The sequence below is a fragment of the Hyperolius riggenbachi genome, chromosome 3, assembly GCF_040937935.1.
Source record: "Hyperolius riggenbachi isolate aHypRig1 chromosome 3, aHypRig1.pri, whole genome shotgun sequence".
Lineage (NCBI taxonomy): Eukaryota > Metazoa > Chordata > Amphibia > Anura > Hyperoliidae > Hyperolius > Hyperolius riggenbachi.
This window is the reverse complement of record NC_090648.1, coordinates 11,296,975-11,312,845: the sequence shown is the minus strand read 5'-3', so window position 1 is coordinate 11,312,845 and position 15,871 is coordinate 11,296,975. Positions and strand designations below refer to the sequence as shown.

At 51.2% G+C, this 15,871-nt stretch overlaps 1 protein-coding gene across 1 annotated transcript in view; it reads right to left on the bottom strand.

The window, feature by feature from the left end:
- The window catches only part of SENP3 (SUMO specific peptidase 3), a 54,267-nt gene that overhangs the window by 16,664 nt on the left and 21,732 nt on the right, over window positions 1-15,871 (bottom strand). The gene's annotated exons all lie outside the window — the stretch shown is intronic.

The following is a 15,871-nucleotide window of genomic DNA, read 5'->3' as shown; positions in this document are numbered from 1 at the left end:
GTAGTGAGTAATGCAACGCAGCTTACATGACGTCTATCACACGTAATGGAACGCAGACGGCCTGAAGACTTCTGGGTAAGTTAACCCCTCCTATCCCGTGAAGTAATTAGACTTAATTTCAATTTTGAATTTGAGTAGTACGCTACTCGACAGCCCATCCCAGCCAAATAATCAGGGAAACTGGGGAATGATCATTTATCAACAAGAAAAGTTATAGTAATTTTAACTTTTGGATTGCCTGCTTATCATCCATATTACTTGTTTACCAGATAAAAATAAAGAATTTGATTTCATTATTTTATGCTCGACCGTTACACTTTAAACAATACCAGATGCCTGGCTGTCCTGCTGATTTCTTTGGCTGCAGTAGTTTCTGAATTTCACCAGAAACACGCATGTAGCTAATCCAGTCTGACTTCAGTCAGAGCACCTGATCTGCATGCTTGTTCAGGGGCTATGGCTAAACGTATTAGAGTCACAGGATCAGCAGGGCAGCCAGGCAATCTTCATGGTTTAAAAGGAAATGCATTTTTTCTTACATGCCCAGAGCACCCTCCTCCACACGCATCCGCCTCTGAATGGGACACGAGAAGATTGGATTGGTATCTGGAGTCATGGCAGAAGCAGCCTATAAGATTATGACCTGTTGGCACCTCATCCAGCTAGAATAGCCAAGGCCTTCCCTACTGTGACCCTTTTTGCTTCGGAGGCTGCAGAGTGACATGTTGCACATATGGTGGACCTGTCCGCGACTCACTCAGGTTTTGTAGAAAGAGAGGGAGCAGAGGGACTGGAGTAGCAATGGGGGTACACAGTGGGGGTTAGGGGATGCCTAGGGGTACACAGTGGGGGTGAGGGGATGCCTAGGCGTACACAGTGGGGGTGAGGGGATGCCTAGGGGTACACAGTGGGGGTGAGGGGATGCATAGGCGTACACAGTGGGGGTGAGGGGATGCCTAGGCGTACACAGTGGGGGTGGGGGGATGCATAGGCGTACACAGTGGGGGTGAGGGGATGCCTAGGGGTACACAGTGGGGGTGAGGGGATGCATAGGCGTACACAGTGGGGGTGAGGGGATGCCTAGGGGTACACAGTGGGGGTGAGGGGATGCCTAGGGGTACACAGTGAGGGTGAGGGGATGCCTAGGGGTACACAGTGGGGGTGAGGGGATGCCTAGGGGTACACAGTGGGGGTGAGGGGATGCCTAGGGGTACACAGTGAGGGTGAGGGGATGCATAGGCGTACACAGTGGGGGTGGGGGGATGCCTAGGGGTACACAGTGAGGGTGAGGGGATGCCTAGGGGTACACAGTGGGGGTGAGGGGATGCCTAGGGGTACACAGTGGGGGTGAGGGGATGCCTAGGGGTACACAGTGGGGGTGAGGGGATGCCTAGGCGTACACAGTGGGGGTGAGGGGATGCATAGGCGTACACAGTGGGGGTGAGGAGATGCATAGGCGTACACAGTGGGGGTGAGGGGATGCCTAGGGGTACACAGTGAGGGTGAGGGGATGCCTAGGGGTACACAGTGGGGGTGAGGGGATGCCTAGGGGTACACAGTGGGGGTGAGGGGATGCATAGGCGTACACAGTGGGGGTGAGGGGATGCATAGGCGTACACAGTGGGGGTGGGGGGATGCATAGGCGTACACAGTGGGGGTGGGGGGATGCATAGGCGTACACAGTGGGGGTGAGGGGATGCCTAGGGGTACACAGTGGGGGTGAGGGGATGCCTAGGGGTACACAGTGGGGGTGAGGGGATGCATAGGCGTACACAGTGGGGGTGAGGGGATGCCTTGGGGTACACAGTGGGGGTGAGGGGATGCCTAGGGGTACACAGTGGGGGTGAGGGGATGCCTAGGCGTACACAGTGGGGGTGAGGGGATGCCTAGGGGTACACAGTGGGGGTGAGGGGATGCCTAGGCGTACACAGTGGGGGTGAGGGGATGCCTAGGGGTACACAGTGGGGGAGAGGGGATGCCTAGGGGTACACAGTGGGGGTGAGGGGATGCCTAGGGGTACACAGTGGGGGTGAGGGGATGCCTAGGGGTACACAGTGGGGGTGAGGGGATGCCTAGGGGTACACAGTGGGGGTGAGGGGGATGCCTAGGGGTACACAGTGGGGGTGAGGGGATGCCTAGGGGTACACAGTGGGGGTGAGGGGATGCCTAGGCGTACACAGTGGGGGTGAGGGGATGCCTAGGCGTACACAGTGGGGGTGAGGGGATGCCTAGGGGTACACAGTGGGGGAGAGGGGATGCCTAGGGGTACACAGTGGGGGTGAGGGGATGCCTAGGGGTACACAGTGGGGGTGAGGGGATGCCTAGGGGTACACAGTGGGGGTGAGGGGATGCCTAGGCGTACACAGTGGGGGTGAGGGGATGCCTAGGGGTACACAGTGGGGGAGAGGGGATGCCTAGGGGTACACAGTGGGGGTGAGGGGATGCCTAGGGGTACACAGTGGGGGTGAGGGGATGCCTAGGGGTACACAGTGGGGGTGAGGGGATGCCTAGGGGTACACAGTGGGGGTGAGGGGATGCCTAGGGGTACACAGTGGGGGTGAGGGGATGCCTAGGGGTACACAGTGGGGGTGAGGGGATGCCTAGGGGTACACAGTGGGGGTGAGGGGATGCCTAGGGGTACACAGTGGGGGTGAGGGGATGCCTAGGGGTACACAGTGGGGGTGAGGGGATGCCTAGGGGTACACAGTGGGGGTGAGGGGATGCCTCCTCACCCCCACTGTGTACCCCTATTGTGCTGTACACCGTGGATGAAAAGGTACCTCACTTTGCTACTACAGTGCCTCCGCTCCCTCTCTTTTCACACGCATTTGTATGTCTGAGAGCACATTGTGGCATGGAGTACTCAATCCGGTGAACCCAGCGTCTTCCTGCCCTCATCTACTGCCAGGCTTTTTCTCCTTCATATCACTCAGGATTTGGTGTCAGGTGTATAAGCTGCTCTCCTCTTTATTCCACAAGACAATTGTCAGAGCCATGGGAGGCACCGCTATACAAGAAAAGAGAGTCACTGACCATATCACAAAATAGATTGGCCTCTATGATTTGTTCAGCAGCCACCATGACTACAGCGCGGAACTGGAAGAAGCCAGCGGTCAATTGTGGTGAAGTCAAGTCTAGGATAAACTCAAAACTGATGAGTAGTCTGAAGGACACCCATAAGAATTTTGAAAAGATTTGGGATCATGCGCTTCAGCTAGAACACCCTGCAATGGAGCACTCTCTAACAGAGAGGAAAAAGCATGTGTTGAACTCCAGGCCTGGAGGGCCAGATCCATGCCAGTGTTCAGGATGGACTGAGAAAGAAAGGAATGTGTTATACCTGATGGACCCCACCTTTCCTGATTCACACCCATCAATTCATTTGAGCTGTATCAAAAATGTGTGAGGATCTCGGCCCTCGTAGGACCGGTTTGACATACCTGCTTTAGAGACAAATGCTCATATCTACAGATGGTCAATGACATGCAAATAGTTCTGATTTACATACCAATTGCATGCAGCTTGTATCAATCATTCACTTCCTGCAGAAACTGACTGCACACAATTTGCAGGAATTTTGTACGCACACCAGAATATTTCTCTCTCAAGGTCCATCTCTATTTCTGCCCATAAAAATGGTATCAGTCCAGAAGTGCAGCCATCATCCACTGTATGCAGACACTGCCAGATTCTGTACACTGCAGAGATCCCTTCACATACAGGGACAGCATCCACTGTATGCAGACACTGCCAGATTCTGTACACTGCAGAGATCCCTTTCCATACAGGGACAGCATCCACTGTATGCAGACACTGCCAGATTCTGTACACTGCAGAGATCCCTTCCCATACAGGCACAGCATCCACTGTATGCAGACACTGCCAGATTCTGTACACTGCAGAGATCCCTTCCCATACAGGGACAGCATCCACTGTATGCAGACACTGCCAGATTCTGTACACTGCAGAGATCCCTTCCCATACAGGGACAGCATCCACTGTATGCAGACACTGCCAGATTCTATACACTGCAGAGATCCCTTCCCATACAGGGACAGCATCCACTGTATGCAGACACTGCCAGATTCTGTACACTGCAGAGATCTCTTCCCATACAGGCACAGCATCCACTGTATGCAGACACTGCCAGATTCTATACACTGCAGAGATCCCTTCCCATACAGGCACAGCATCCACTGTATGCAGACACTGCCAGATTCTGTACACTGCAGAGATCTCTTCCCATACAGGGACAGCATCCACTGTATGCAGACACTGCCAGATTCTGTACACTGCAGAGATCCCTTCCCATACAGGCACAGCATTCACTGTATGCAGACACTGCCAGATTCTGTACACTGCAGAGATCCCTTCCCATACAGGCACAGCATTCACTGTATGCAGACACTGCCAGATTCTGTACACTGCAGAGATCCCGTCCCATACAGGCACAGCATCCACTGTATGCAGACACTGCCAGATTCTGTACACTGCAGAGATCCCTTCCCATACAGGCACAGCATTCACTGTATGCAGACACTGCCAGATTCTGTACACTGCAGAGATCCCTTCCCATACAGGGACAGCATCCACTGTATGCAGACACTGCCAGATTCCGTACACTGCAGAGATCCCTTCCCATACAGGGACAGCATCCACTGTATGCAGACACTGCCAGATTCTGTACACTGCAGAGATCCCTTCCCATACAGGTACAGCATCCACTGTATGCAGACACTGCCAGATTCTGTACACTGCAGAGATCTCTTCCCATACAGGCACAGCATACACTGTATGCAGACACTGCCAGATTCTGTACACTGCAGAGATCCCTTCCCATACAGGGACAGCATCCACTGTATGCAGACACTGCCAGATTCTGTACACTGCAGAGATCTCTTCCCATACAGGGACAGCATCCACTGTATGCAGACACTGCCAGATTCTGTACACTGCAGAGATCCCTTCCCATACAGGGACAGCGTCCACTGTATGCAGACACTGCCAGATTGTATACACTGCAGAGATCCCTTCCCATACAGGGACAGCATCCACTGTACGCAGACACTGCCAGATTCTGTACACTGCAGAGATCTCTTCCCATACAGCCGGGACAGCATCCACTGTATGCAGACACTGCCAGATTCTGTACACTGCAGAGATCTCTTCCCATACAGGCACAGCATACACTGTATGCAGACACTGCCAGATTCTGTACACTGCAGAGATCCCTTCCCATACAGGGACAGCATCCACTGTATGCAGACACTGCCAGATTCTGTACACTGCAGAGATCTCTTCCCATACAGGGACAGCATCCACTGTATGCAGACACTGCCAGATTCTGTACACTGCAGAGATCCCTTCCCATACAGGGACAGCATCCACTGTATGCAGACACTGCCAGATTCTGTACACTGCAGAGATCCCTTCCCATACAGGGACAGCATCCACTGTATGCAGACACTGCCAGATTCTGTACACTGCAGAGATCCCTTCCCATACAGGGACAGCATCCACTGTATGCAGACACTGCCAGATTCTGTACACTGCAGAGATCCATTCCCATACAGGCACAGCATCCACTGTATGCAGACACTGCCAGATTCTGTACACTGCAGAGATCTCTTCCCATACAGGGACAGCATCCACTGTATGCAGACACTGCCAGATTCTGTACACTGCAGAGATCTCTTCCCATACAGGGACAGCATACACAGTATGCAGACACTGCCAGATTCTGTACACTGCAGAGATCCCTTCCCATACAGGGACAGCATCCATTGTATGCAGACACTGCCAGATTCTGTACACTGCAGAGATCCCTTCCCATACAGGGGCAGCATCCACTGTATGCAGACACTGTCAGATTCTGTACACTGCAGAGATCCCATCCCATACAGGGACAGCATCCACTGTATGCAGACACTGCCAGATTCTGTACACTGCAGAGATCCCTTCCCATACAGGGACAGCATCCATTGTATGCAGACACTGCCAGATTCTGTACACTGCAGAGATCCATTCCCATACAGGCACAGCATCCACTGTATGCAGACACTGCCAGATTCTGTACACTGCAGAGATCTCTTCCCATACAGGGACAGCATCCACTGTATGCAGACACTGCCAGATTCTGTACACTGCAGAGATCTCTTCCCATACAGGGACAGCATACACAGTATGCAGACACTGCCAGATTCTGTACACTGCAGAGATCCCTTCCCATACAGGGACAGCATCCACTGTATGCAGACTCTGCCAGATTCTGTACACTGCAGAGATCCCTTCCCATACAGGGGCAGCATCCACTGTATGCAGACACTGTCAGATTCTGTACACTGCAGAGATCCCATCCCATACAGGGACAGCGTCCACTGTATGCAGACACTGCCAGATTGTATACACTGCAGAGATCCCTTCCCATACAGGGACAGCATCCACTGTACGCAGACACTGCCAGATTCTGTACACTGCAGAGATCTCTTCCCATACAGCCGGGACAGCATCCACTGTATGCAGACACTGCCAGATTCTGTACACTGCAGAGATCTCTTCCCATACAGGCACAGCATACACTGTATGCAGACACTGCCAGATTCTGTACACTGCAGAGATCCCTTCCCATACAGGGACAGCATCCACTGTATGCAGACACTGCCAGATTCTGTACACTGCAAAGATCCCTTCCCATACAGGCACAGCATTCACTGTATGCAGACACTGCCAGATTCTGTACACTGCAGAGATTCCTTCCCATACAGGGACAGCATCCACTGTATGCAGACACTGCCAGATTCTGTACACTGCAGAGATCCCTTCCCATACAGGGACAGCATCCACTGTATGCAGACACTGCCAGATTCTGTACACTGCAGAGATCCCTTCCGATACAGGGACAGCATCCACTGTATGCAGACACTGCCAGATTCTGTACACTGCAGAGATCCCTTCCCATACAGGGACAGCGTCCACTGTATGCAGACACTGCCAGATTCTGTACACTGCAGAGATCTCTTCCCATACAGGGACAGCATCCACTGTATGCAGACACTGCCAGATTCTGTACACTGCAGAGATCCCTTCCCATACAGGGACAGCATCCACTGTATGCAGACACTGCCAGATTCTGTACACTGCAGAGATCCCTTCCCATACAGGGACAGCATCCACTGTATGCAGACACTGCCAGATTCTGTACACTGCAGAGATCTCTTCCCATACAGGCACAGCATACACTGTATGCAGACACTGCCAGATTCTGTACACTGCAGAGATCCCTTCCCATACAGGGACAGCATCCACTGTATGCAGACACTGCCAGATTCTGTACACTGCAGAGATCTCTTCCCATACAGGCACAGCATACACTGTATGCAGACACTGCCAGATTCTGTACACTGCAGAGATCCCTTCCCATACAGGGACAGCATCCATTGTATGCAGACACTGCCAGATTCTGTACACTGCAGAGATCTCTTCCCATACAGGCACAGCATACACAGTATGCAGACACTGCCAGATTCTGTACACTGCAGAGATCCCTTCCCATACAGGGACAGCATCCACTGTATGCAGACACTGCCAGATTCTGTACACTGCAGAGATCCCTTCCCATACAGGGGCAGCATCCACTGTATGCAGACACTGTCAGATTCTGTACACTGCAGAGATCCCATCCCATACAGGGACAGCGTCCACTGTATGCAGACACTGCCAGATTGTATACACTGCAGAGATCCCTTCCCATACAGGGACAGCATCAACTGTACGCAGACACTGCCAGATTCTGTACACTGCAGAGATCTCTTCCCATACAGCCGGGACAGCATCCACTGTATGCAGACACTGCCAGATTCTGTACACTGCAGAGATCTCTTCCCATACAGGCACAGCATACACTGTATGCAGACACTGCCAGATTCTGTACACTGCAGAGATCCCTTCCCATACAGGGACAGCATCCACTGTATGCAGACACTGCCAGATTCTGTACACTGCAGAGATCTCTTCCCATACAGGCACATCATCCACTGTATGCAGACACTGCCAGATTCTGTACACTGCAGAGATCCCTTCCCATACAGGCACAGCATTCACTGTATGCAGACACTGCCAGATTCTGTACACTGCAGAGATCCCTTCCCATACAGGCACAGCATCCACTGTATGCAGACACTGCCAGATTCTGTACACTGCAGAGATCCCTTCCCATACAGGCACAGCATTCACTGTATGCAGACACTGCCAGATTCTGTACACTGCAGAGATTCCTTCCCATACAGGGACAGCATCCACTGTATGCAGACACTGCCAGATTCTGTACACTGCAGAGATCCCTTCCCATACAGGGACAGCATCCACTGTATGCAGACACTGCCAGATTCTGTACACTGCAGAGATCCCTTCCCATACAGGGACAGCATCCACTGTATGCAGACACTGCCAGATTCTGTACACTGCAGAGATCCCTTCCCATACAGGGACAGCATCCACTGTATGCAGACACTGCCAGATTCTGTACACTGCAGAGAGCCCTTCCCATACAGGGACAGCATCCACTGTATGCAGACACTGCCAGATTCTGTACACTGCAGATATCTCTTCACATACAGGGACAGCATCCACTGTATGCAGACACTGCCAGATTCTGTACACTGCAGAGATCTCTTCCCATACAGGGACAGCATCCACTGTATGCAGACACTGCCAGATTCTGTACACTGCAGAGATCCCTTCCCATACAGGGACAGCATCCACTGTATGCAGACACTGCCAGATTCTGTACACTGCAGAGATCCCTTCCCATACAGGGACAGCATCCATTGTATGCAGACACTGCCAGATTCTGTACACTGCAGAGATCTCTTCCCATACAGGGGCAGCATCCACTGTATGCAGACACTGTCAGATTCTGTACACTGCAGAGATCCCATCCCATACAGGGACAGCGTCCACTGTATGCAGACACTGCCAGATTGTATACACTGCAGAGATCCCTTCCCATACAGGGACAGCATCCACTGTACGCAGACACTGCCAGATTCTGTACACTGCAGAGATCTCTTCCCATACAGCCGGGACAGCATCCACTGTATGCAGACACTGCCAGATTCTGTACACTGCAGAGATCTCTTCCCATACAGGCACAGCATACACTGTATGCAGACACTGCCAGATTCTGTACACTGCAGAGATCCCTTCCCATACAGGGACAGCATCCACTGTATGCAGACACTGCCAGATTCTGTACACTGCAGAGATCTCTTCCCATACAGGCACATCATCCACTGTATGCAGACACTGCCAGATTCTGTACACTGCAGAGATCCCTTCCCATACAGGCACAGCATTCACTGTATGCAGACACTGCCAGATTCTGTACACTGCAGAGATCCCTTCCCATACAGGCACAGCATCCACTGTATGCAGACACTGCCAGATTCTGTACACTGCAGAGATCCCTTCCCATACAGGCACAGCATTCACTGTATGCAGACACTGCCAGATTCTGTACACTGCAGAGATTCCTTCCCATACAGGGACAGCATCCACTGTATGCAGACACTGCCAGATTCTGTACACTGCAGAGATCCCTTCCCATACAGGGACAGCATCCACTGTATGCAGACACTGCCAGATTCTGTACACTGCAGAGATCCCTTCCCATACAGGGACAGCATCCACTGTATGCAGACACTGCCAGATTCTGTACACTGCAGAGATCCCTTCCCATACAGGGACAGCATCCACTGTATGCAGACACTGCCAGATTCTGTACACTGCAGAGAGCCCTTCCCATACAGGGACAGCATCCACTGTATGCAGACACTGCCAGATTCTGTACACTGCAGATATCTCTTCACATACAGGGACAGCATCCACTGTATGCAGACACTGCCAGATTCTGTACACTGCAGAGATCTCTTCCCATACAGGGACAGCATCCACTGTATGCAGACACTGCCAGATTCTGTACACTGCAGAGATCCCTTCCCATACAGGGACAGCATCCACTGTATGCAGACACTGCCAGATTCTGTACACTGCAGAGAGCCCTTCCCATACAGGGACAGCATCCACTGTATGCAGACACTGCCAGATTCTGTACACTGCAGAGATCCCTTCCCATACAGGGACAGCATCCACTGTATGCAGACACTGCCAGATTCTGTACACTGCAGATATCTCTTCCCATACAGGGACAGCATCCACTGTATGCAGACACTGCCAGATTCTGTACACTGCAGAGATCCCTTCCCATACAGGGACAGCATCCACTGTATGCAGACACTGCCAGATTCTTTACACTGCAGAGATGCCTTCCCATACAGGGACAGCATCCACTGTATGCAGACACTGCCAGATTCTGTACACTGCAGAGATCCCTTCCCATACAGGGACAGCATCCACTGTATGCAGACACTGCCAGATTCTGTACACTGCAGAGAGCTCTTCCCATACAGGGACAGCATCCACTGTATGCAGACACTGCCAGATTCTGTACACTGCAGAGATCCCTTCCCATACAGGCACAGCATCCACTGTATGCAGACACTGCCAGATTCTGTACACTGCAGAGAGCCCTTCCCATACAGGGACAGCATCCACTGTATGCAGACACTGCCAGATTCTGTACACTGCAGATATCTCTTCCCATACAGGGACAGCATCCACTGTATGCAGACACTGCCAGATTCTGTACACTGCAGAGATCTTTTCCCATACAGGGACAGCATCCACTGTATGCAGACACTGCCAGATTCTGTACACTGCAGAGAGCCCTTCCCATACAGGGACAGCATCCACTGTATGCAGACACTGCCAGATTCTGTACACTGCAGAGATCCCTTCCCATACAGGGACAGCATCCATTGTACGCAGACACTGCCAGATTCTGTACACTGCAGAGATCTCTTCCCATACAGGCACAGCATCCACTGTATGCAGACACTGCCAGATTCTGTACACTGCAGATATCTCTTCCCATACAGGGACAGCATCCACTGTATGCAGACACTGCCAGATTCTGTACACTGCAGAGATCCCTTCCCATACAGGAACAGCGTCCACTGTATGCAGACACTGCCAGATTGTATACACTGCAGAGATCCCTTCCCATACAGGGACAGCATCCACTGTACGCAGACACTGCCAGATTCTGTACACTGCAGAGATCTCTTCCCATACAGGGACAGCATCCACTGTATGCAGACACTGCCAGATTCTGTACACTGCAGATATCTCTTCCCATACAGGGACAGCATCCACTGTATGCAGACACTGCCAGATTCTGTACACTGCAGAGATCCCTTCCCATACAGGCACAGCATCCACTGTATGCAGACACTGCCAGATTATATACACTGCAGAGATCCCTTCCCATACAGGGACAGCATCCACTGTATGCAGACACTGCCAGATTCTGTACACTGCAGAGATCCCTTCCCATACAGGCACAGTATCCACTGTATGCAGACACTGCCAGATTCTATACACTGCAGAGATCCCTTCCCATACAGGGACAGCGTCCACTGTATGCAGACACTGCCAGATTCTGCACACTGCAGAGATCCCTTCCCATACAGGCACAGCATCCACTGTATGCAGACACTGCCAGATTCTGTACACTGCAGATATCTCTTCCCATACAGGGACAGCATCCACTGTATGCAGAAACTGCCAGATTCTATACACTGAAGAGATCCCTTCCCATACAGGCACAGCATCCACTGTATGCAGACATTGCCAGATTCTATACACTGCAGATCTCTTCCCATACAGGGACAGCATCCACTGTATGCAGACACTGCCAGATTCTGCACACTGCAGAGATCCCTTCCCATACAGGCACAGCATCCACTGTATGCAGACACTGCCAGATTCTGTACACTGCAGAGATCCCTTCCCATACAGGCACAGCATCCACTGTATGCAGACACTGCCAGATTCTGTACACTGCAGAGCTCCCTTCCCATACAGGCACAGCATCCACTGTATGCAGACACTGCCAGATTCTGTACACTGCAGATATCTCTTCCCATACAGGCACAGCATCCACTGTATGCAGACACTGCCAGATTCTGTACACTGCAGATATCCCTTCCCATACAGGGACAGCGTCCACTGTATGCAGACACTGCCAGATTCTGTACACTGCAGAGATCCCTTCCCATACAGGGAGCATCCACTGTATGCAGACATTGCTAGATTCTGTACACTGCAGATATCTCTTCCCATACAGGGACAGCGTCCACTGTATGCAGACACTGCCAGATTCTGTACACTGCAGAGATCCCTTCCCATACAGGGACAGCATCCACTGTATGCAGACACTGCCAGATTCTGTACACTGCAGAGATCCCTTCCCATACAGGGACAGCATCCACTGTATGCAGACACTGACAGATTCTGTACACTGCAGAGATCTCTTCCCATACAGGCACAGCATCCACTGTATGCAGACACTGCCAGATTCTGTACACTGCAGAGATCTCTTCCCATACAGGGACAGCATCCACTGTATGCAGACACTGCCAAATTCTGTACACTGCAGAGATCCTTTCCTATACAGGCACAGCATCCACTGTATGCAGACACTGCCAGATTCTGTACACTGCAGAGATCCCTTCCCATACAGGGACAGCGTCCACTGTATGCAGACACTGCCCGATTCTGTACACTGCAGAGATCCCTTCCCATACAGGCACAGCATTCACTGTATGCAGACACTGCCAGATTCTGTACACTGCAGATATCCCTTCCCATACAGGTACAGCGTCCACTGTATGCAGACACTGCCAGATTCTATACACTGCAGAGATCCCTTCCCATACAGGGACAGCGTCCACTGTATGCAGACACTGCCAGATTCTGTACACTGCAGAGATCCCTTCCCATACAGGGACAGCGTCCACTGTATGCAGACACTGCCAGATTCTGTACACTGCAGAGATCCCTTCCCATACAGGCACAGCATCCACTGTATGCAGACACTGCCAGATTCTGTACACTGCAGAGATCCCTTCCTATACAGGGACAGCATCCACTGTATGCAGACACTGCCAGATTCTGTACACTGCAGAGATCCCTTCCCATACAGGGACAGCATCCATTGTATGCAGACATTGCCCGATTCTATACACTGCAGAGATCCCTTCCCATACAGGCACAGCATTCACTGTATGCAGACACTGCCAGATTCTGTACACTGCAGATATCCCTTCCCATACAGGTACAGCGTCCACTGTATGCAGACACTGCCAGATTCTATACACTGCAGAGATCCCTTCCCATACAGGGACAGCGTCCACTGTATGCAGACACTGCCAGATTCTGTACACTGCAGAGATCCCTTCCCATACAGGGACAGCGTCCACTGTATGCAGACACTGCCAGATTCTGTACACTGCAGAGATCCCTTCCCATACAGGCACAGCATCCACTGTATGCAGACACTGCCAGATTCTGTACACTGCAGATATCTCTTCCCATACAGGGAGCATCCACTGTATGCAGACACTGCCAGATTCTGTACACTGCAGAGATCCCTTCCCATACAGGGAGCATCCACTGTATGCAGACATTGCCCGATTCTATACACTGCAGAGATCCCTTCCCATACAGGGACAGCATACACTGTATGCAGACACTGCCAGATTCTGTACACTGCAGAGATCCCTTCCCATACAGGGAGCATCCACTGTATGCAGACACTGCCAGATTCTGTACACTGCAGAGATCCCTTCCCATACAGGCACAGCATCCACTGTATGCAGACATTGCCCGATTCTATACACTGCAGAGATCCCTTCCCATACAGGGACAGCGTCCACTGTATGCAGACATTGCCCGATTCTATACACTGCAGAGATCTCTTCCCATACAGGGACAGCATCCACTGTATGCAGAAACTGCCAGATTCTGTACACTGCAGAGATCTCTTCCCATACAGGGACAGCATCCACTGTATGCAGACATTGCCCGATTCTGTACACTGCAGAGATCCCTTCCCATACAGGCACAGCATTCACCAAACTGCTCAAACCATGGAAAAGCTATTATTATGTATTTCTATAGCACTGACATCTTCTGCAGCACTTTACAGAGTACATAGTCATGTCACTGACTGTGCTCAGAGGAGCTCACACTCTAATCCTACCATAGTCATAGTCTAATGTCCCCTGCTGTTCTCCATTTACACCGCCTCCATCGGAAAACTCCTCTCCTCTCTGGGTTTCAACTATCACCTATATGCAGATGACACCCAGATTTACCTCCATACCACTGACCTCTCCACCACCACCATGGAGAAGGTATCCTCTGGTCTCTCAGCTATTTCATCGTGGATGTCTGCCAGGTTCCTAAAATTAAACCTGGATAAGACTGAGCTCCTAATCTTCCTGCCCCGTGCTGCTTCACCCCCCACTGACCTCTATGTCACTGTCAATGGCACAATCATTCATCCAACCACACAAGCCCGCTGCCTGGGTGTCACCCTAGACTCGGCCCTCTCCTTCACCTCCCACATCCAAACCGTAGCTAGAGCCTGCTATTTCCACTTACGCAACATCTCCAAGATCCGGCCTTTCCTGACCCCAGACACTACCAAACTCCTTGTCCATGCCCTCATCATCTCCCGCCTGGACTACTGCAACTCCCTCTTGTCAGGCCTTCCTCAAAACCGCATCGCCCCCCTAAAATCCATCATGAACGCAGCAGCCAGACTCATCTACTCCTCCCACCGCTCTGTCTCCACAACTCCCCTACGCAAATCCCTTCATTGGCTTCCAATTCACTTCAGAATCAGCTTCAAGATCCTATGTTTGGCATACAAATCCTTACACAAGTCCTGCCCAACCTACATCTCTGACCTGGTCAGCAGATATACACCTGGCCGCCCACTTCGCTCCTCCAACGACCTCCTCTTAACCACCCCACGCATCTCGCACTCCCATGCCAGACTGCAGGACTTCACTAGAGCTGCCCCTATCCTGTGGAACTCTCTCCCGCTGCCCATCAGGCTCGCTCCCACCTTCAACACCTTCAAAAAAGCACTCAAAACTCACTTCTTCAAGGAGGCCTACATCAACTCAACACTACCCTAATCCTTTCTGCCAATAACTTCTCGATGCACCCACTCCTTTTGTGTCACCAGCCCCTCCCTCTAGATTGTAAGCCTTTGGCAGGGCCCTCTTCCCTTGTGTACCATACTTGACTGTGTGCACTTTACCCAGAATTTGGAACTGGTAATTTTTTACCACTACCATTCCAGTTTATGATCTGGCATTGTACTATTATCTGCATTGTGTTGCGTATCTTATTGCTATTACCTGTATTGTTGTATCTATGGTCTGTTACCTGTATTGTTCTGTCAACCCTGTTATCATTGTCTGTAATCCTATTTATTGTACAGCGCTGCGTAATATGTTGGCGCTATATAAATCTAATAAATAATAATAATAATAATAATAAATGTATATAGCACTGACATCTTCTGCAGCACATTACAGAGTACATAGTCATGTCACTGATTGTCCTCAGAGGGGCTCACACTCTAATCCCTAACAAAGTCGTATGCCTATGTATGTATTGTGTAGTACATGTATCATAATATATGGTCAACTTTTAGAGGAAACACAATTAACTTATCTGTATGTTTTTAGGGTGTGGGATTGCCCGGAGGAAACCCACATAGAACATACAAATTCTGTGCAGGTAATGCCAGATTTGAACCAGAGACCCAGCGCTGCAAGGCGAGAACGCTCACCACTACACCACCGTGCTGTCCACGCCAACACGGCTTTCCAGCCTACAGAAACACCAACAAGTAGATCACCCTACAGAGATATTACCAAGTCCCAGAAACTCA